Raw genomic sequence first — 21,984 nt, 5'->3', positions numbered from 1 at the left:
TCTGGCTCCATAATGCCCACACTTAAGATGGCCACGGTCTATTTCTAGATTATAAACTAACTAAATGCTCTAACAACCTAACAAAACAGACCTTAGTTTACAGACTAACTTTACTAGAATACATTAAGCTTGTGTATTACAGGGGTATTGATATTTAAAAAGTGAAATTGTGGGTGGAACTCCCCTTTAAGAAAGCACAGCCTAGGGACACATTTAACCCTTTGATTGCCCCTGATGTTAACCCCTTCCCTGCCAGTGTCATTAATGCAGTAACTGTTATATTTTTTTAGCACTGATTACTGTATTAATGTCACTGGTCCACAAAAAAGTGTCAAAAGTGTCACTGAGCCTAGGTTCACACTGCTGCGAATTCAAAATCGCGGTAAAATTTTACCGCGATTTTACCGCGATTTCGCGGCTGCGATTTTGCCGCGATTTCGGCCGCAATTTAATGTAAATCGCGGCCCGAAATCGCAAAAAGTAGTACAGGAACTACTTTTTGAAATCGCAGATGCGGCGTCGCACTGATTAGGACAGTGCCATTGCCGATAATTGCCGCTGATTTGAGATGCGATTTGACATGTCAAATCGCATCTCAAATCGTTCCAAATCGTACCCAGTGTGAACCAGGGCTCAGTGTCTGATTTGTCCCCCGCAATATCACAGTCCCGCTATAAGTCGCTGATTGCTGCCATTACTAGTAAAAAGAAAAAAAAAAGAAAAAAATTCCATAACAATATCCCATAGTTTGTAGACGCTTTTGCGCAAACCAATCAATAAACACTTATTGGGATTTATTGTAGCAGAATACATATTAGCCTAAATTCATGAAGAAATTAGATTGTTTACGTTTTCTTTTATTGGGTATGTTTTATAGCAGAAAGTAAAAAATATTGTTTTTCTTCAAAATTGTCAGTCTTTTTTGTTTGTAGCGCAAAAAATTTAAACCGCAGAGGTGATCAAATACCACCAAAAGAAAGCTCTATTTGTGGGGAAAAATATATCAATTTTATTTGGGGACAGCATCACACGACCGCGCAATTGTCAGTTGAAGTAACGCAGTGCCGTATCGCAAAAAATTGCCTGGTCATGAAGGAGCGTAAACCTTCCAGGGCTGAAGTGGTTAAGTAGCATTTTCAATTTGTGGTGCTCAGATACAGTTTAGTTCCACTTTAAAATACAGAATAATATCATTATCTACAGTATAGTCTCAAAGTAAAGCATTCAGAATACAATATTTTTTTGTAAAATAATAATTTGTCATTAAAGCGGAGCTTTAGTAATTTTTTCATCTTTCCATCTCTTAAATCTTCTGCCCTTGTTGTATTAACTTTGGATAGTAAAACATTTTTTTTCTGCCAGTAAATACCTTTTACAGCCCCCTTCCTGTTTCGTGTCTGGTAATTAGCCTAGGCTTATGACATCATGCACAGCTCTTTCTCTCACTCTTGTGAGAGTATGCCAGGAAGGGAGGGAGGGTGAGTCATAAGAGGGACAATGAGAGCTGCAGAGCTGGAGGTGTGTCTGTGTAAATCCAGGAAGTGAACAGGCAGCAGCATAATATGCGCTTTGGTCAACACAAGATCGGCAGTAAAACACCGACAAGAAATCTATGATTTCATCCTTCAACACGATCTAGACTGCCTCTTCATCACAGAAAGCTGGCTGACAGCCGACTGCAACACCATTCTAGCAGAATTGGTGCCAGCAAATTATCGCATTCAAATGCAAAACAGAGTGGGGCAAAGAGGGGGGACCTGGCGGTGATCCACAAGACTCACCTCTCGATCACCAAACCAGTCCTTCAAAACTCGCTTCCATTCATGTAAACCCTCACTCTGCAGCTGCAAACAAATCCCCAAGATACGGTCCATATGCTACTTTGCTATAGACCACCAGGCCCAAAAACGCACCTTCTCACTTCATTGACTGAATTCATCTCCACATATACCCTAAACATCAAACACCTCTTGGTGCTTGGGGATTTCAACTCCTCGCTGGACCCCGTAGCCGACACCTGCATCGACCATCTGGAAGGATTAGGTCTGCAGCAACTAATACAAGGCCCCACTCATGCCTCAGGCCATATGCTCGATCTCATTTTCAAACAAGATTTGGAAATTGACGTCCTGGGAAATGAGCCGAAACCATGGACCGATCACCATGCCATCAAATTCACAATCACCAAAAATGCCAGCCCAAAAAAAATGACAAAACCGGTGACAACTCACTGGACTAGATCTCAGAAGAAGCTCCACTCGGAACTCTTCAAAACAACACTAGGGAACAAAATAAAAACAACCCAACAAAAACAAACAGCCACAGAAACACTTGACGCCATCAACAAGGCGCTACTACAGTCAGCTGACTTAGTAGCACCAAAACGCAAAACTTGCATCTGGAAAAACAACTCCAGCTGGTTTAATGACCAGCTGACGTTGCTAAAGCAAGAGCGTAGAAGAGCAGAAGCTGCGTGGAAAAGGTGCTCTTCAGATAAAAACCACACCATTTACAAGATAATAACAAAGAAATATCACAAAGAAATCTTCACGGCCAAAAAAAATCATTTCTCCAACATCATCGCAAATGCCCTTAACCGCCCCCGAGAACTCTTCAAGCTGGTCACTCAGACTATGAATCCAGCTTGTTTAGAGGCCCCCAATTCTGATTCACAAGAATTTTGCAACGAATTATCGGATTATTTCATTAATAAAATTGAAAAAATCCATGAAAGTATTCAGCAAAATGGAACCGTCACCAACTCCCCCCCAAATCACAAACCTAATACCCACATAAATCCGTCGCAACCACCAAAATTCACTCTAAAACCCATTTCCATCGATGCCACTAAAAACATCATCGGGACTCATCGGGACTCATCCCCACTAAACTGCTGAAAGAAAGTGCCGATATACTGGCACCAGCTATCACGCAGCTCATTAACCAATCATTCAAGGAGGGCATGGTGCCCACCTTGCTAAAACAAGGTACAATAAAACCAATTCTAAAAAAAAATAACCTCGACCCCAAAGACCCAAACAACCGGAGGCCCATAACAGCTCTAAATGTCTTCTCCAAGGTAATGGAGAAAGTAGTTCTACAACAGCTGCAACTGCATTTAGACACCCAGAAATTACTCGATCCGTTTCAATCAGGCTTCCGTCCGGGTCACGGAACAGAAACGGCGCTGCTTAAAATATGGGATGACGCTCTAGAGGCTGCAGACGAAGGAGAATCTTGTCTCCTGATACTGCTGGACCTAAGCGCGGCTTTTGACACTGTAGACCACGGACTACTACTGGCTAGGCTAGCTGAAGTAGCCGGAGTCGCTGAATGTGTTTTACCCTGGTTCTCCTCCTTCTTGGAAAACCGATCACAAATAGTGAAACTGGGGTCTTTCACTTCTGAAAAACGTACGGTGTCATGCGGAGTCCCTCAGGGATCTCCCTTATCGCCCGTATTGTTTAATATCTATCTTCGCCCTCTCTTTGAAATCATCAGTAACCAAAAGTTACTTTACCACTCCTATGCAGACGGCACACAACTGTATTTCCGCATCTGCAACAAAAAGGATCATTCTCTTGGACTAGAGAAATGTCTCACTCTAATAGATAACTGGATGACAAACAGTTATCTTAAACTCAACGGTTCAAAAACAGAACTTCTCCTGTTTCACGCTAACCGGAAAAATCACCCCGCGTCAACATGGACTCCCCCACCCATTCTGGGTAAAACTATCACCCCTAGCACCAAAGTCAAAAGTCTCAGAGTCATTTTCGATACCTACATGACAATGGACGCACAAATAGGGTCAGTAGTCAGCGGATCCCACCATCTGCTGCGCCTACTACGCAGACTCACGCCCTTTATCCCGAAAGAGGACATTGCAGTCGTGGTGGGAACAATCATCAATTCCAGACTCGACTACGCAAATGCCCTCTATCTAGGACTCCCCAAATACCAAATCACTCGTCTGCAAGTCGTTCAAAATACGGCCGCTCGACTAGTGACTGGGAAAAAAACATGGGAATCAATCTCACCTTCACTGAGATCCCTTCATTGGTTGCCGGTAAAAGACAGAATCACTTTCAAGGCACTCTGCCTAATACATAAGTGTATTCAAGGCAACGCCCCCCAATATCTATGCGAAAAAATAAAAGCCCATAAACCCAATCGCATTCTGCGATCCACCAATCAAAACCTCCTCCAGATACCCAAGGCCAGATACAAGTCCAAAGGAGATCGAAGATTTGCAGTCCAGGGACCTCGCCTGTGGAATGCACTACCAACCACCATCCGACTGGAGCCGGACCACTTGGCCTTCAGGAGAAAGATTAAAACCCATCTCTTCTGAGGTCAAGGGGTTCCTTACCCATGAAATGGATACAGCGCCCAGAGGCGATTCAGTTCGCATGTGTTGCGCTTTACAAGTCTCTCTCTCTCTTCAGCTGCCCACAATTAAAATGGCTGCAGCCAGACTTAGTGGAGGGAGATTTCTGCAGCATATTTGGCAAATACAGAATCACAGTATACATATGTAGCACCTGGTTACTTTTCAGAACCGGTGCTAGTGTAAATTTCGAGGGGGTCAGAGAGTTAAGTGACTCTGACCAGGTTAATCTGTTCAGATTTTGAAGCCTCTGTCTCAGCCTTGGCTGTGCTGTGGGTTCATGCTGTCGTTTCTGGGGTGCTGATAACACCCCAGGCCGGCAGGTGGCAACAGTGGAGTCAGGGATTTGGATATTTCTTCCCGGAAGGGAAGAGAGGAGAGGAGGTTTTCCTCTCTGTGCATGCTGGGGAGGGGTATTTATGTGGCAGACACCATTTTCTTGGGTCTTCTTCCCGTGTGGCGCCCACCTTCAGGGTAGCCATACCACTGCACCCTAGCAAATGGTCTTCTGGGCCGGGGTGTGTGTGCTACGCAGTGTTGCTGGTTTCCGGGACCATGTTGGCCTGGAACAATTGATCTGCGTCTGGGGCCCAGTGATGTGACTGGGTCCCCAATCTGATGAGGTCCTGGGCTGTTAGTCCTGTTAGAGGAGGCTGTCTGGTGGAGAGTCAGCTTGAGGAGTGCCGAGAGAGGCTGGTGTTCCAGGAGGGGCCTGACTATCCATCGGGACCAAGGAAACCGTGTACTGAGAGGCTGGACGTTGGTCGCCTATCAGTCGGTAACCTAACCAAAGCTACCTGAAGTAGATCCGGGTGCTGAATCTGTTGGGGAGGATTCCGGACCACTATTATCTCCACTATTCTTAAACCACTGGGAAGGTCTGTGGCAGAGACTTAAAGCGGTTGTAAACCCGCATATAAATTTTTTTTTTATTACACCTGCAAGGCAAAAGCCATAATGAGCTAGTATGCTAGTAATACTTACCTCGGAACGAGGTGAAGAGAACTTACCTGGTCCACGCAAAGCGAGATATCATCTTGCCTGGCATGACGTCTGGGTATCGCCGCTCCAGCGCTGTGATTGGCTGGAGCGGCAATGTCGTCACTCCCGCGCATGCGCACGGGAGATTTCATTCCGGCAAGATCCGGCGGCTGCCGGCCCTTTCGCCGAGGATCCCCCTTGCGCATGCGCCGCTGCAATCAGCGGCGCATTGCGAGGGGAATATCTCCTAAACCGTACAGGTTTAGGAGATATTCTTTATACCTACAGGTAAGCCTTATTATAGGCTTACCTGTAGGTAAAAGTGGTAGTATAGAGTATACTACCACTTTAACCCTGAGTTCGAGTGACATTCTGGGTGCCGGGCTGGTGGGAGAGGCCTGTCCGGGTGCGCTATACCCACTCTGCCTGGAGTGGTGAAACGGAGGTTGTCGTTGGAGGCAGGACTGTTTCCCATCTACATACACCTGAATCTGTTATTCCTCATTTCCGCTATATCTTCACTCTTCACCAAGTTCTACTGTTTTTACCCGGCTGGGTAATAAAAGCACAGAAAAGACACCTGTTGTGTGGACATTCCATTTACTACAACTCTCATCAAGTTCCCTAGACGGTGGAGACGGTGGAGATACATGAGGTAACATGCCACCCAAAACAAACCAGCAGCTCCTTCGGAGGTAAGTGGTATATATCCACTTCCATACCAGGCACTTACGCACCTTCCCGCCAATTTTCAGCTTTCAGCACTGTCGCACTTTTAATGGCAATTGCGCGGTCATGCTACACTGTACCCAAACAAAATTGGCGTCCTTTTTTCCCCACAAATAGAGATTTTTTTTGGTGATATTTGATCACCTCTGCGTTTTTTTTTTTTTGCGCAACAACTAAAAAAAGACTAAAAATTTTGGAAAAAAAATACATTTTTATTTTTTTCTGTTAATTTTTTTTTGTAAATAAGTACGTTTTCTCTTTCAATTACAGGCACTGATATGGCGGCACTGATGGACACCGATGAGATGGCACTGATGGACATCGATGAGGTAGTACTGACGGGCACAGATGAGGTGGCACTGATTGGCGGCGCTGGTATGCGGCACTGATGGGCACTCATAGGCGGCACTGATGGGCACACATAGGCGGCACTGATGGGCACACATGGGCGGCACTGATGGGCACACATGGGCGGCACAGATGGGCACTCATAGGTGGCACAGATGGGCACTCATGGGCGGCACTTATGGGTGGCACTGATGGATACTTATGGGTGGCACAGATGGGCACTGATAGGTGGGCACTGGGCATGGATGGGTACTGTGGGGTGGCACTGATGGACACTCTAGGGTGGCACTAATGGACACTATGGGGTGGCACTGATGGACACTGTGGGGCAGCACTGATTTACCCATGTTGCCAGTCAGTGCCCATTTGTGGGCACTGATTGGCATCTTTTTTATTTTTTAATGCTTTTTTTTTGCCCTTCCCTGGTGGTCCAGTGTGGCGATCCGAGGGGGGGCTGCGCTGATAAACAATCAGCGCGAACCCCCCCTGTCAGGAGAGCCGCCGATCGGCTCTCCTCTACTCGCGTCTATCAGACGCGAGTGAGGAAGAGCCATCAACGGCTCTTCCTGTTTACATCGTGATCAGCTGTGATTGGACACGGCTGATTACGTGGTAAAGAGCCTCCGACGGAGGCTCTTTACCGAGATCGGAGATGCAGGGTGTCAGACTGACACCCCGCATCACCGATCGCCGCGCTGCGCACCCCCACGGGCGCGCGCAGCATGAAATGATGCAGGACGTCCATGGACATCCAGTCAGGATTTCAAAACCACTTACCGGACGTAAATCGCCTATAGGCCGGGCGGGAAGTGGATATAAAAAAATATGCAAAGTGGTTGGAGGGAAGATTCAGAATGGCAAAGATGTTTTTATTACAGATTATGTGAGCAGACAGCAAATCCTCTTTAACCGCTTGCGGACCAGGTGCCGCAGTTATACTCTGCTGGGTGAACCGTTGTAGCTGTACGTCGGTCGCTTTAAGCAGTGTTAGCAGGCGCGTGCCCGCTGCATCGCGGGAGTGTGATGACCGCCGGCAGTGACCGATCTCCGGGCATGAGAGGCAGAACAGGGATGTGTGTGTGTAAACACACAAATCCCTGTTCTGTGAGCTGAGGAAATGCAGATTGTGAGTTCCTAATAGCTAGGAACCAAGATTTATCATTTCCTCTAGGTCAGTCCCCTCCCCCTTCAGTTGGAACACACATTAGGGAACACATTTAACCCCTTGATCACCTCCTAGTGTTAACCCCTTCCCTGTCAGTGACATTTTTACAGTAATCAGTGCATTTTTATAGCGCTGATCGCTGTATAAATGCCAATGGTCCCAAAAATGTGTCAAAAGTGTTCAATGTGTCTGCCATAATGTTGCAGTCCCAATAAAAATTGCAGATTGCCGCCATTACTAGTAGAAAAAATAATAATAATAAAAATGCTATAAATCTATCCCCTATTTTGTAGCCGCTATAACTTTTGCGCAAACCAATCAATATACGCTTATTGCAATTTTTTTCCAAAAATATGTAGAAGAATAAATACCGGCCTAAACTGAGGAAGAAATTTGTTTTGTTTTTTTTAAATTTGATATTTATTATAGCAAAAAGAACAAAATATTGTGTTTTTTTCAAACTTGTCCCTCTTTTTTTGTTTATAGCGCAAGAATTTGTGGGGGAAAAAGGACGTCAATTTTAATTGGGTACAGCGTCCCACGACCGCGCAATTGTCAGTTAAAGTGGAGTTCCACCCATTTTTTTTTTATCGCAAAAATCTTTTTTTTTATTGCAATGCGGAACTAACTCTTCTGCCTCTTCCTTCATCGCGGTCATCTTCTTCCTCGTCCTCCGTCGCGGTGTCTTCTGGTGAATGGGGCGCGCTGCCTTGTGGGAACTGTATGTATCCTTAGTGAGGATGTAGGCGCTAGGACTGAGCGATCGCCATTGGGGGACCGACATCGCGGGGGGCCTAGGACAGGTAAGTGTCCTTATTAAAAGTCAGTAGCTAGAAAAATCGTGGGTGGAATCCCACTTTAAAGCTACGCAGTGCCGGATCGCAAAAAATGACCCGGTCATTGGGCAGCCAAATCTTCCGGGGCTGAAGTGGTTAAATGCAGCAACACTTATCTTAGAACAATACAGCTGAAATCATACAAAACTGTGACGCTGGATCAGACAGTTATGTCCTTCTTCCTGTACTTGAACACATTGGCCCAGATTCACGTAGATCGGCGCATCTTTGAGCGGGCGTAACGTATCCTATTTACGTTACGCCTCCGCAACTTAGATGGGCAAGTGCAGTATTCTCAAAGCACTTGCTCCGTAAGTTGCGGCGGCGTAGCATAAATAGGCCGGCGTAAGCCCGCCTAATTCAAACGTGGAACAGGGGGGCGTGTTTTATGTAAATGGTATGTGACCCGACGTTTTTCACGAACGGCGCATGCGCCGTCCGTGGAATATCCCAGTGTGCATTGCTCCAAAGTACGCCGCAAGGACGTATTGGTTTCGACGTGAACGTAAATTACGTCCAGCCCCATTCACGGACGACTTACGCAAACTACGTAAAATATTCAAAATTCTATGCGGGAACGACGGCCATACTTAACATTGGTACGCCACCATATAGCAGGGGTAACTTTACACCGGGAAAAGCCTATCGTAAACGGCGTATCTGTACTGCGTCGGCCGGGCGTACATTCGTGAATTTGCGTATCTAGTTGATTTACATATCTCTAGGCGTAAATCAGCGTACATGCCCCTAGTGACCAGCGTAAATATGCAGTTAAGATCCGACGGCGTAAGAGACTTACGCCAGTGGGATCTAATAGAAATCTATGCATAACTGATTCTATGAATCAGGCGCATAGATACGACCGCTCAGACTCAGAGATACGACGGTGTATCTGGAGATACGCCGTCGTATCTCCTTTGAGAATCTGGCCCTGTGACTCTTTTGTCATTGTGAGTGACTTGCAGATAAATCCCGGCAGAGCTTTTTTTCTCAGAAAATAGGTGCAGGAACTCAACCACGACCTGTTCAGATTTCACAAACAGTAGAAGGGTCTTAAAGGGGCATTAAATACCAGAATTGCATTACATACAGAGTGCAGAGTTCAGGGGGGGTTACACACAGAGTGCAGAGCTGTCACTTGTAAACACAGAAACCAGACTTCTGTGTTTACAAGTGATTGTGGTGAGTAGAGGCACCAAAGGGTCTGAGCCAGAGGTGGTGGAACTGAGTTCCCCCAAGTTCCCCCTGAAAAAAAGCCCTGAATCCCGATAACATATAAAACCATGAGCACTATTTGGGTGGATGTGTTGAGTTATTAGTAGAAATGTCACTCTTTGTTGAGAATGAGAAAAGTCGTACCTGACCTTCGAGGAGAATACGAACACCTGTTCAGGAACATTCCTCCGTCAGCAACTCCGTTTTCTTTGAATACAAGACCAGCCATTACCTTCCCTTTGCAAATAACCATTAAACTATATTGTACCCACTAGCACATTTCAAGCCAATTTCTTACACGGCGCCAATTATGCTGTTTGCTAACCTCCTTGATTGTAAGAGTATTGTGTGGAAAGTTTCTGATAAATTGTATCATCTCCGCTATACCAGAGAACAAAATGAACTGTGATAGGAAGCGTGAAAGCTGTAATTTAACTTTTATATCATCGCTTGGCGCTTGCACAGTCTTAAAGTTTCTTTATACAGTGCTGCTGCTAAAACAATAAAAAAAGAAAAAGTCGAAAGAAAAAGACAATAGTTACCTGCAGCACCGCAGTACATATTATGATTTATTTTTTTAGGTGCATTTATGGAAACCGTGTATTTCCCAAATTGGCGCAGGTGGGAGGAGACATGCACCTGTACATAGCTAAAAACATGTAATTACATCAAATAAAGTTTAGTTGAAGCAACTTGTTCCAAGCGTTGTATTGTCTAGGCAGATCATTGATCTAAATAAGAACATTGAAAATTAAAGTAAGGAGTTCAAATTAGATGAAAACCATTGTGCTTAGGCAGTGGTCTCCAAACTGTGGCTCGGGGGCCATATGTGGCTCTTTTGTTCACCTTTATCCTGCCCTTGGAGCATTTTTCTTCCCACTGATATAATACACTATTCCTCCCACTAATACCAACAATGGGGCAAAATTCCTGTTACTGAAACCAACAGCGGCGCACAATTTCTTCCACTGACTTCAACAATGGGGTACTATTCCTCCCACTGATACCAATGATGAGGCATTATTCCTCCCACTGACACCAATGATGGAGTACTATTCCTCCCACTAACACCAATGATGGAGTACTATTCCTCCCACTAACACCAATGATGGAGTACTATTCCTCCCACTAACACCAATGATGGGGCACTATTCCTCCCACTGACACCAATGATGAGGCATTATTCCTCCCACTGACACCAATGATGAGGCATTATTCCTCCCACTGACACCAATGATGGAGCGCTATTCCTCCCACTGACACCAATGATGGAGTACTATTCCTCCCACTGACACCAATGATGGAGTACTATTCCTCCCACTAACACCAATGATGGAGTACTATTCCTCCCACTAACACCAATGATGGAGTACTATTCCTCCCACTAACACCAATGATGGGGCACTATTCCTCCCACTGACACCAATGATGAGGCATTATTCCTCCCACTGACACCAATGATGAGGCATTATTCCTCCCACTGACACAAATGATGGAGTACTATTCCTCCCACTGACACCAATGATGGAGTACTATTCCTCCCATTGACACTATTTCTCCCACTGATACAAATGAGGGGTCATTATTCCTCCAAAAAGGCTCTATTCCTGCCATGGACACCTATGATGGGGCACTATTCCTCCCACTAACACCAATGATGAGGCATTATTCCTGCCACAGACACCAATGACGGAGTACTATTCCTCCCACTGACACCAATGATGGAGTACTATTCCTCCCACTGACACCAATGATGGAGTACTATTCCTCCCACTGACACCAAGGATTGATACCATTTTTCCCACTGATACAAATAAGGGGTCATTCTTCCTCCAACTGACAACAACAAGAAGGCACTATTCCTCTTATTGACACCAAAGATGGGGCACTATTCCACCCACTGATACCAATTATGTAGCACTATTCCTCCCACTTACACCAATGATGGGGCGCTATTCCTCCCACTTACACCAATGATGGGACACTATTCCTCCCACTGACACCAATGATGGGACACTATTACTCCCATTGATACCAATGGAGGGACACTATTCTTTCCATTGATACCAATGGTGGGGCACTATTCTTTCCACTGATACCAATGGTGCGGCACTATTCTTTCCACTCATACCAATGATGGGGCACTGTTCGTTCCACTCACATGAATATGCATTTGTCACGAATGTCACATCTACCTCAATGCAGGTCGTCAAACACTATAGCTGGCTACTCTGTGATATCCCAAAAGCAGCCCCCTTTCCCTTAAAGCAAGCAGGCCTACCGGTACTTGGTTTCCCCCAGGACTTATACACAATGCTATAGTCCCTGGCCACCACACCAGGGCAGACGCGAACAGAGCAAACAAGACTATTTGCAGTTTAGCGGACAGATAGTGGTTCTAAGACAGTCCAGGTAAAAGGCAGGCTGAGACCCGGATCCTATATGCGATCCGGGTCATACACAGGGAAATCCAACAGCAAAGCCAGGCAGATAAGCGGGAGGCTTGATCAGGAACAAATGCAAGCCTGGGCCATATTCTGGTAGAAAGTAGGCGGCGGCGCGTAAGCCATTTACACTCCGCCGCCCCAACCTACAGGAGCAAGTGCTGTATTCCCCAAACACTTGCTCCGTAGTTTGGGGCGGCGTAGTGTAATTGGCACGGCGTATCCCCGCGTATATCCAAGGGGGCGGCTTGTATTTAAATTAAGCGCGCCCCCGATTCGAACGAACTGCGCATGCACCGGGCTTAAAATAGCCCAGTGCGCATGCTCCAGTTCTCGGTGTAAAACGTCAATGACGCCGACGTGTGCGTCATTGACGTAAAGTCGTATTCACGGACGACTTAGTAAAACGACGTACCCGATGGGAAAACACGATGCGGACCCGACGCCATACTTAACATGGCCTACGTGGGACTGGCGTAAGGTTACCCCTCATATAGCAGGGGTAACCTTACGCCTACGCAAACGACGTTAGCGACGGTTACGCAATGCGATTTTGTTCGTGAATCGGCGTATCAGGCTCATTTGCATAAACAAATGAGACCTGAACGTAAACGCCAACTAGCGGCCGGCGGAGTAATTACATTTAAGATCCGACAGTGTAAGTTACTTACACATGTCGGATCGTAAGCGTATCTATGCGAAAATGATTCTAAGAATCACTCGCATAGATCAGTGTTTCTCAACTCCAGTCCTCAAGGCGCCCCAACAGGTCGTGTTTTCAGGATTTCCCTCAGATGAAACAGCTGTGGTAATTACAAGGCAGTGAAACTGATCAAATCACCTGTGCAAAATAATGGAAAGCCTGAAAACATGACCTGTTGGGGCGCCTTGAGGACTGGAGTTGAGAAACCCTGGCATAGATACACGGGCCAAAAAAGAGAGATACGACGGAGTATCCTGAGATACTCCATCGTAACTATACTCAGAATATGGCCCCCTGTCTCTATCACAAGCAAGGGATAGAGTGTTCTGTTTGCTTATATCAGGTGACTGACCAGATCAATCACCTTGCAGGTGAACACAGACAGGGGGAATGCAACAGCCAACACCCGGATGCTGGAATGAGTAGCAGGAGCACTACGTGATCCTGACAACATTGTGCAACAATCACACCAAAGATGCATTGTTTACTCCCTCTGATTCCAGAACAATTTCTACTTCCAATGGCCACAGTACGTCCCGCCAAAAGTCTGAAGGACAATAAACTGGCCCTTTGTTTAGAAAGTTTGGTGACCCCCGGTCTAGAGCACTGGCCACATGATTATTTTCACCCTGGCATTCTTGGTCAAGGTATCTGAAGCTACTCTTTCATAATAAATTACTTTCTAGCCTGGCATCTAGATCTAGGCTCCAGAGCATTTTTCCTCGACGAGAAAAATGGGCATTACAAATTTAGAACCTGCTCTATTTTTTCTCGTAGTTTTTCACGTCGTCATTTTTCTCATCGTGAAAAACGGTCGTGTGTACGCTTTAACGTCAGGGGAAAAAACGCGCCTGCTCAGAAGCAAGTTATGAGATGGGAAATTTGCATAATCAGCCCAAAGTGTGGCGCCATTCGAATGGAACTTCTCCTTTATAGTGCCGTTGTACGTGTTGTACGTCACCACGCTTTGCTCGAGCATTTTTATCACGATCGTGTGAATGGAAGGCAGGCTTGAGGGGAATCACGTCGAGAAAAACTTTGTTTTTTTCCATGACATGAAAAACGTTCGTGTGTACGCGGCATAAGTGTGTTGAACCATTTTTGCACCAAAATAAAACCACAGTAGGCATTATGCCAGCTTCTTATGTTTTATATGTATCATATATGGTGGATATTTAAGATCGAGGGCTGGAGAATTCAGGATCAGAGCTGAGAAGTCTGCACAGATCAACTTTTCCCTTAAAGGGATACATGCATAGCTCCCAACTGTCCTTGATTTGGAGCAAAGTCCCTCTGTCCCTCATTCCTCCTCATTTGTCCCTCATTTTGGTCTGATCTATATAGTTGTATATAAAATGCACTTCTTATCTATCAAAAAGTGTTTCCCAGTGCTGAACCTTTCATCTGATTTCTAAATTGTTGCATTTGTAAATTCCAAAAGCCAATATAAAGGAATAGTAGTGGTAAAAAAAAGCACTTGTGGGTTTAACCAATCTTTTTTGTACAATTCTCCTTTAAGGGGCGTGGCAATGGGGTGTGTCCTATGCCTGTATACTTTTGCTGATAGGTGTCCCTCAATCCTATCTGAAAAAGTTGGGAGGTATGTACATGCTCAATTGGCCTATGTGTTTATGGGGTAACATAAGGTGTGATTGCACGGGTGAAGCATGGGGATGCATGAAGGAGGAATTTCACCCATCGTAACACATGGGAGGAAAAAGACTTTAGTTTGTGGTCACATAAGTGCATGGAGATGTTTGAGAACACGAATAACACGATTGATTATACAGTAATATTTTGGAAACACATTTTTCTGCACAGGATTGGGATTTATTATTTTAATTAGTTTGCACTAATTTCTTATTAGATTGTTTATGATTGACTATACATAGAGCACTGTTAACAAATTGTGGTTATTTATGCAGTGCAGCTCATTTCTTCTCCTCGTTTCACTTCTATGACGTGAGCAGGGTTGTTCCTCTCACCCACATGTGTTCTCAATGGAACAAAAGTGCGGTGATCACCCCACATGTAGTCTATTGATAATAGAGTACTGTATATAATATGAAGCAAATAAGCCCCCCGTGTTTTACGCACCTGAGCCCCGAATTTCCATGGGCGTCGCTCTCTCCACGGCTTCTCGGCTCTTCATTGGATAGATTGATAGGCACGCAGTCATTGGCTCCCGCTGCTCTCAATCAAATCCAATGACATGGTGGCTTGAGGGCAGGGCCGAGTGTATGACACAGGAGTGCACCCGCAAGGTAACCCCCTCAGGAAAGAGCTTCCCAGAGGGGGTTATCTAAGGCGGGGAGGAGCAGCGAGAGCCGCCATGGGACCCCAGAAAAGGACGATCTGGGCCACTCTGTGCAAAATGAACTGCACAGTGGAGGTACGTATGATGGGGTAGATCCACAAAGAAAGTACGCCGGCGTATCTAGTGATACGCCGGCTTAATTTCAAAATTCCTGCGTCGTATCTTTGTTTTGAATCCTCAAAACAAGATACGACGGCATCTGGGTTAGATCCGACAGGCATACGTCTTCGTACGCCTTCGGATCTTAGATGCAATTTTTCAAAGGTCCGCTAGGTGGCGTTCCCGTCGTAATCCGCGTCGAGTATGCAAATTAGCTATTTCCGACGATCCACGAACGTACGAGCGGCCGTCGCATTCTTTTACGTCGTTTCCGTTCGGCTTTTTCCGGCGTATAGTTAAAGCTGCTATCTGGTGGAGTACTCAATGTTAAGTATGGCCGTCGTTCCCGCGTATAATTTTGAAAACTTTACGTCGTTTGTGTAAGTCGTCCGTGAATGGGGCTGGACGCCATTTACGTTCACGTCGAAAACAATGACGTCCTTGCGACGTCATTTGGAGCAATGCACCCTGGGAGTTTAGACGGACAGGGCATGCGCAGTTCGTTCGGCGCGGGGACACGCTTCATTTAAATGAAACACGCCCCCTACTCGCCGCATTTGAATTCCGCGCCCTTACGCCGCGAGAGACACTCTACACCGCCGTAACTTACGGTGCAAATTCTTTCAGGATTCAAAGAATAGCAAAGTAAGTTACAGCGGCGTAGCGTATCTCACATACGCTGCGCCCACGCAGATGTATGTGGATCTGCCCGGATATGTTTGTTATTTTTTTTTTTTTTACTTGAACCTTTATTATCACTTTAAGGTATACTGCTCAAGAATTATTTGCTAGGTCCGAAACTCAAAAATGCCAGGCGACTAGTACTTTCAGAAAGAGGTCAACAATGGAAGCCTTCATATTTTTCCTTCCATTTCCTTTCAATAAAATTCTGAAATAGACAAAATTCCATCCAGTGAAAGGCAAAGCTTTACAGATGCAATTATGATTTTAAAAGACTGAAGCCCTGTACACACGGCCCATAATCTTGGCAAGAGTCTCTTGCCAGCCGAGTGTACAGACTCTCCGGAATGCGGAGACATCATCGACTACGACATGTTCTCTATTTTTCTTGTCTAGATTCTGGGCAGTTTTCTTGATGAGAAACCTCAAAGCCTCGTACACACGCACGGTTTACTCGGCAAGAAAGCTCTGCCAGCAGTTTTCTTGCTGGTTCTTGCCGAGAAAACCGAGCGTGTGTTCGAGGCTTCAGAGTAAAGATAATACAGCTGTTGGATTGGCACCTACCATATGTCAAGGTTTTCCAAAAGCCAGCATCGGACAATATGGAACGTATCCACCTTAAACTAGTGAATTATTGTAATAGCACCAATATATATCTTCCACATATCACTATGCACACTATGGCCCGGATTCACAAAGACTTACGCTGACGTATCTACTGATACGCCGCGTAAGTCCGCGGATGCGCCGTCGTATCTATGCGATTGATTCTGCAAAGGAGATACACCTGAATTTTGGCTCCATCCGCCCGACGTAAGTCTCCTACGCCGTCGTATCTTGGGCGCATATTTACACTGGCCGCAAGGGGCGCTTCCATTGATTTACGCGTTGAATATGTAAATGACCTAGATACGCCAATTCACGAACGTACTTGCGCCCGTCGCAGTAATCTACGCCGTTTACATAAGGCGTACGTCCGGCGTAAAGATAAACCACCAAATAGCAGGTGTAAGTCATGTTAGGGTATGGACGTCGGAACAGCCGTCGGATTTTATGTTGTTTGCATAAGTCGTACGTGAATGGGGCTGGGCGTAGGTTACGTTCACGTCGAAAGCATTGAGCCGTCGTATCTTAGGGAGTATATGCGACGTGATTCTGAGAATGCGCGCGCATGCGCCGTTCGTTCGGCCCTTGATTTACATGGGGTCACGCTTCATTGTAATACATCACGCCCACTACCTGCCTACTTTGAATTAGGCGGGCTTACGACGGCTCATTTACGCTATGCCGCCGTAACTTAGGGAGCAAGTGCTTTGTGAATACTGGTCTTGCCTCTCTATGTTACGTCGGCGTAGCGCATATGAGCTGCGCTACGCCCGCTCAAATATACGCCGCTCTACCTGAATCCGGCTATATGCTTCTGTGATTTTCTTTTTTTTTTCAACCATGTTAACCTTGTTTGAGTAATCAATACAAAATACATCTTTATCATAAGTTCCATTTTTTAAACCCATACAACTATAATTGCTCTTTAACAAATGCAACAGTGAGCATAATTTGGCATTTCATCTAATATTAGCCACACTGTTCCATTATTATGCTTGTCATAAAAATGAATTGGTCTCAGCATTTTAGAAACCTGCCTGATAGAGCGACTTTTAGTCATGTGTATAAATAATATTGTCAGGTAAGCCATTTAAAACCAGACAGATCTGATGACATATGTCACTAATTGCTGGCGCTGAGGAGAGATGAGTCCGAATGGATTGCGGTGCCACTTGTGCACTTTATAAACTATGGGGCAGATCCGCGCTTCTCTCCGCCGGGCGCAGCATATCTAAGATACACTACGCCGCCGTAACGTATTTATTTTTTTCCAATACTCAAAGAATTTGCGCCGTAAGTTACGGCGGTGTAGTGTATCTTTGGCGGCGTAAGGGCGCGGAATTCAAATGGCTGTGATGGGGGCGTGTTTTATGTAAATACGTTGTGACCCGACGCAAACAACGTTTTTTTTTAACGGCCCATGCGCAGTCCGTGGGGGTATCCCAGTGCGCATGCTCGAAATTAAACCGGAACAAGCCAATGCTTCCGACGGTGACGTCATTCTACGTAAATCCCTATTCGCGAACAACTTACGCAAACGACGTAAAAATTTCAAATTTCGACGCAGGAACGATGGCCATACTTAACATTGAGTACGCCACCATATAGCAGCTTTAACTATACGCCGGAAAAAGCCGAACGCAAACGACGTAAAAAAATGCGCCGGACGTACGTTTGTGGATCGCTGTAACTAGCTAATTTGCATACTCGACGCGGAATTCAACGGAAACGCCACCTAGCGGCCGGCGGAAAAAATGCACCTAAGATCCGACGGCGTACTAAGACGTACGCCTGTCGGATCGATCCCAGATGCCGTTGTATCTTGTTTTGTAGATACAAAACAAAGATACGACGCGGGAACTTTAAAATTACGCCGGCGTATCAATAGATACGTCGGCGTAATTATTTTGTGTATCTGCCCCTACGTATATGACAGAAAATAGATGACTTAGCAAATTGTATGTTTTATTGTTCATTTAGAGTATACTATCACTAGTACTTCGTACCATTAATTTGCAGCAACAATCATAACATATACAGGCTAAAGGGGACCTATAGGGGACAAAGTTCCGATTTCATTACAGTAGTACCTTGGATTACGAACATAATTAGTTTCAGAAGCATGCTTGTAATCCAAAGCACTCGTATATCAAAGCGAGTTTCCCCATAGAAATCATTGAAAATTCAGATAATTCATTCCAGTGTCACCACTAGTTTATGCACTACCGCATGTGGCCAGAGGTGGGCGCTCAGAGTGTTTCCGAGTGTCTCCGGCACCCCCCCACCTCTGGCCACATGCGGTACTGCACACCCCAGAGGCTTGAATCCTGCTCCTCTTGCGAGACAACGCTCACAAATCGAGTCAGGGTATTTTTTCTAAAACAGTTCATATTGCTAAACACTTGTAAACCGTGTTACTCGCAATCCGAGGTTTTACTGTACATACGAATTTCAATAAAAGAGAAGTATGTAGTTTGGGGTTATTGCACATTTATACTTACCCTGGCACCTCTACACTGAGAACCGAGCGATCGGACACCACTGATCACTCGGTTCTTACAGCCCTGTGAACAGAGAGCTGCTGATAGTCAGTAGCTCTCTGCTCAGCCAAAACTGGAGCGCTGGGCTGTACTCAAAGTGAGGCTTTCCTGTTTGAATCTGTGCGGGAAGCTGATTACTGGATTAGGATTCCTGGCCAGCAGTGTTTTCATCTCAACTCCTGGCTGGAGGATATCTAGCATTATCTAACCCACAGGTGTCAAACACAAGGCCCGCGGACATGAGGTACAATCTGCTATGTACCTCATGTGCATGCAGTGGCGTATCATCCATAGGTGCAGGGTGTTCACTGCACAAGGACCCCGAGGGGGGGGGGGCACTGTGACCCACACTGCACACATGGATTTTACCCTGGTTGACAGTCGGGATGATCGGTGCTGAAATGCCAAACAAGGAGATCGGTGCTTGCAGCTGTCCCTCTTGTCGTCGCACCGATCATCCCGACTGTCCCCGTTTCCTCCTCCTCCGGGCTCTGGTCCCCCTCCGTGTCCTCCTCCTCCTCCAGCATCATGTCGCGCTCCTCCTCTGGCCCCCCTCACCGCCCGCAGCCGGCTTCCCTTCTCTCCTCTCCCGCCAGCTGCTGGGGGAATCTGTCAGCATGGAGAGCGGAGGACGGAGCCAGTTAATATGTGATTTACCAGCCCCTTCCATTTCTGAATTGGATACAGTGAGTGAGTGAGCGATCACTACCGATCGCTCCTGTGTCCTCTGATACCTGAGCAGAGTAACCTGGGTTTACAGGAGCCTCTGCCTCCTGTCCATTCATTTTCAATGCAGAAAAAGGGACTGGGGAATCTGTGTCCTCAGTTCCTTTCTCTTTCTCAAAAAGGAGATGTCAGGGGTCTGTTCAGACTCCTGATATTTCACCAACCCCCCCCCCCCCCCGGCAGGGCAGATTAAAAAAAATACATTAAAGTGGAGGTTGCCCCTAAAAAAAAATTCTAACAATACATTGAGAAGACTGATTACACTGCGGGTATGCTGGGGTTTTTTCCGTACATACCTCCATATCGCCGTTTCATCCCTCGACTTCCGGGTATGATTCTTGCTGGACCTAGTTGATTGACATTCCTCCGACCGGCGCATACTGCGCGTCACGACTTTCCGACAGAGGCCGAACGTCATTGCGCAGGCGCCGTATAGAGTCGGCTTTGGCTTCTTTCAGAAAGTCGTGAAGTCAAGTATGCGTCGGTCGGAGGAACGTCAATCAACTAGGAACGCCCAGACCCACAAGAATCATACCCGGAAGCCGAGGGATGAAACGGCGATATCGAGGTATGTACGGAAAAAAAAACTACAGACATCATCCACTGCCCTACTAACATCGTCCACTGGGGTGCAGAAAGATTTACATCAGTCCCATCAGGTGAGAAGGAGTAATTACCAAAAGCCAAAGAAGCAGTGGCAGCAGAAGGCTGGCAGAGGAACTTTGTGTGAAGCCAATGGAACAGTGGGAGCAACAGGTAGACAGGAGTACCAAGTGCAAGCCTCAGAAGCAGTGGGAGTAACAGGTGGGCAAGAACTAAGTGGCAGTTACATTCACTGTGGCAGCAGCTAGTGGGCAGGAGTACCAATTGAAAGTCACAGAAGCAGTGTGAGCAGTAGGTGGGTAAGAGTACTAAGTGGTAGATACATGCACAGTCAGAGCAGCAAGTGGGCAATAGTATGTAAGCAGGTTGAGTTTTATGCTGCCCCACCAGGAGGGTTAGTGTTAATATATTTCCCGGTTCTTTCTTGGCTGACTATCTTGGGTCTGACCCATTGGTCCTTTGCCTCAGGCTCTAATCACATGCTTCAAACCCCACCCCCCCCCCCATTGGAATTCATGCGCCAGCACCCTGCATGTAGATTAGGGGGCCAGACTCATGGATAGGGGGGCAGTGCCCACGTGCCCCTAATGGACAGGCCACCACTGGTGCCAACGTAACTGTGCCCTTCAGCTCTGAGAATCACAGTGCCACCAGCAGGTAATAACCCCTTCCCGCCAATCATACGCATATATGCGTCCTCGGCTTTAGGGGGTTATACCGGGATGATGCCCGCAGCTGCAGGCATCAACCAGGTACCGTTTTTTAGAGCCAGCAGTCGGCTTTCCAGGGATAACAACCAATGTGGCTAAAAGCTGCTCAGTTCTTATCCCAGAGGAGCAGGAGGGGGCTAGACAGACTTATGTAAACACAAAATGTAAACACGGAAGCGACATCACTTCCGGTTTCCTCGGTTGCCAATGGCGCTGGATTTAAAAAAATACACAGTATTCAGAATCGCTGTTAAAGAGTACCTGTCACCACCTAAGATCACCTCCATAAAGAGTACCTGTCACCACCTTTACATGGTTTACATTCCTTGTGACAGCAATTAAAGTGATACAAAAAAAATTAAACACAATGTTAAAATATAAAAATAAATAAAATAAATGTTAAAAAAATGTAAAGTGCCTCCGTCCCCACGAGCTTGCGCAGCAAAGAAAATGCGTACGGAAGTCACGCCCGCATATGTAAACAGTGTTCAAATCACACATGTGAGGTATCGCCGCGATTGTCAGAACGAGGGCAATAATTCTAGACCTCCTCTGTAACTCTAACCTGGTAACAGTAAAAAAAAATGAAAGCGTCGCCTATGGAGGTTTTTAGGTACCGTACTTTGTCAACATTTCACGAGTGTGCACTATTTTAAAGTGTGACATGTTTGGTATCTATTTACTCGGCCTAACATCATCTTTCACATTATACAAAAAATGTGGCTAACTTTACTGTTTTTTTTTTTTTAAAGTCATGAAAGTATATTTTCCACAAAAAAATGCGTTTAAAACACAGCTGCACAAATATTGTGTGACATAAACGATTGCAACAATCACCATTTTATTCTCTAGATTCTCTGCTAAAAAATATATACAATGTTTGGGGGTTCT

General features: G+C 45.9%; 1 protein-coding gene across 1 annotated transcript in view; it reads right to left on the bottom strand.

The window, feature by feature from the left end:
• Positions 1 to 21,984, bottom strand: part of AGBL1 (AGBL carboxypeptidase 1) — an 863,343-nt gene that overhangs the window by 560,399 nt on the left and 280,960 nt on the right. The gene's annotated exons all lie outside the window — the stretch shown is intronic.

The sequence above is a fragment of the Rana temporaria genome, chromosome 3, assembly GCF_905171775.1.
Source record: "Rana temporaria chromosome 3, aRanTem1.1, whole genome shotgun sequence".
Taxonomy (NCBI): domain Eukaryota; kingdom Metazoa; phylum Chordata; class Amphibia; order Anura; family Ranidae; genus Rana; species Rana temporaria.
This window is presented reverse-complemented; position numbering and strand designations above follow the sequence as displayed.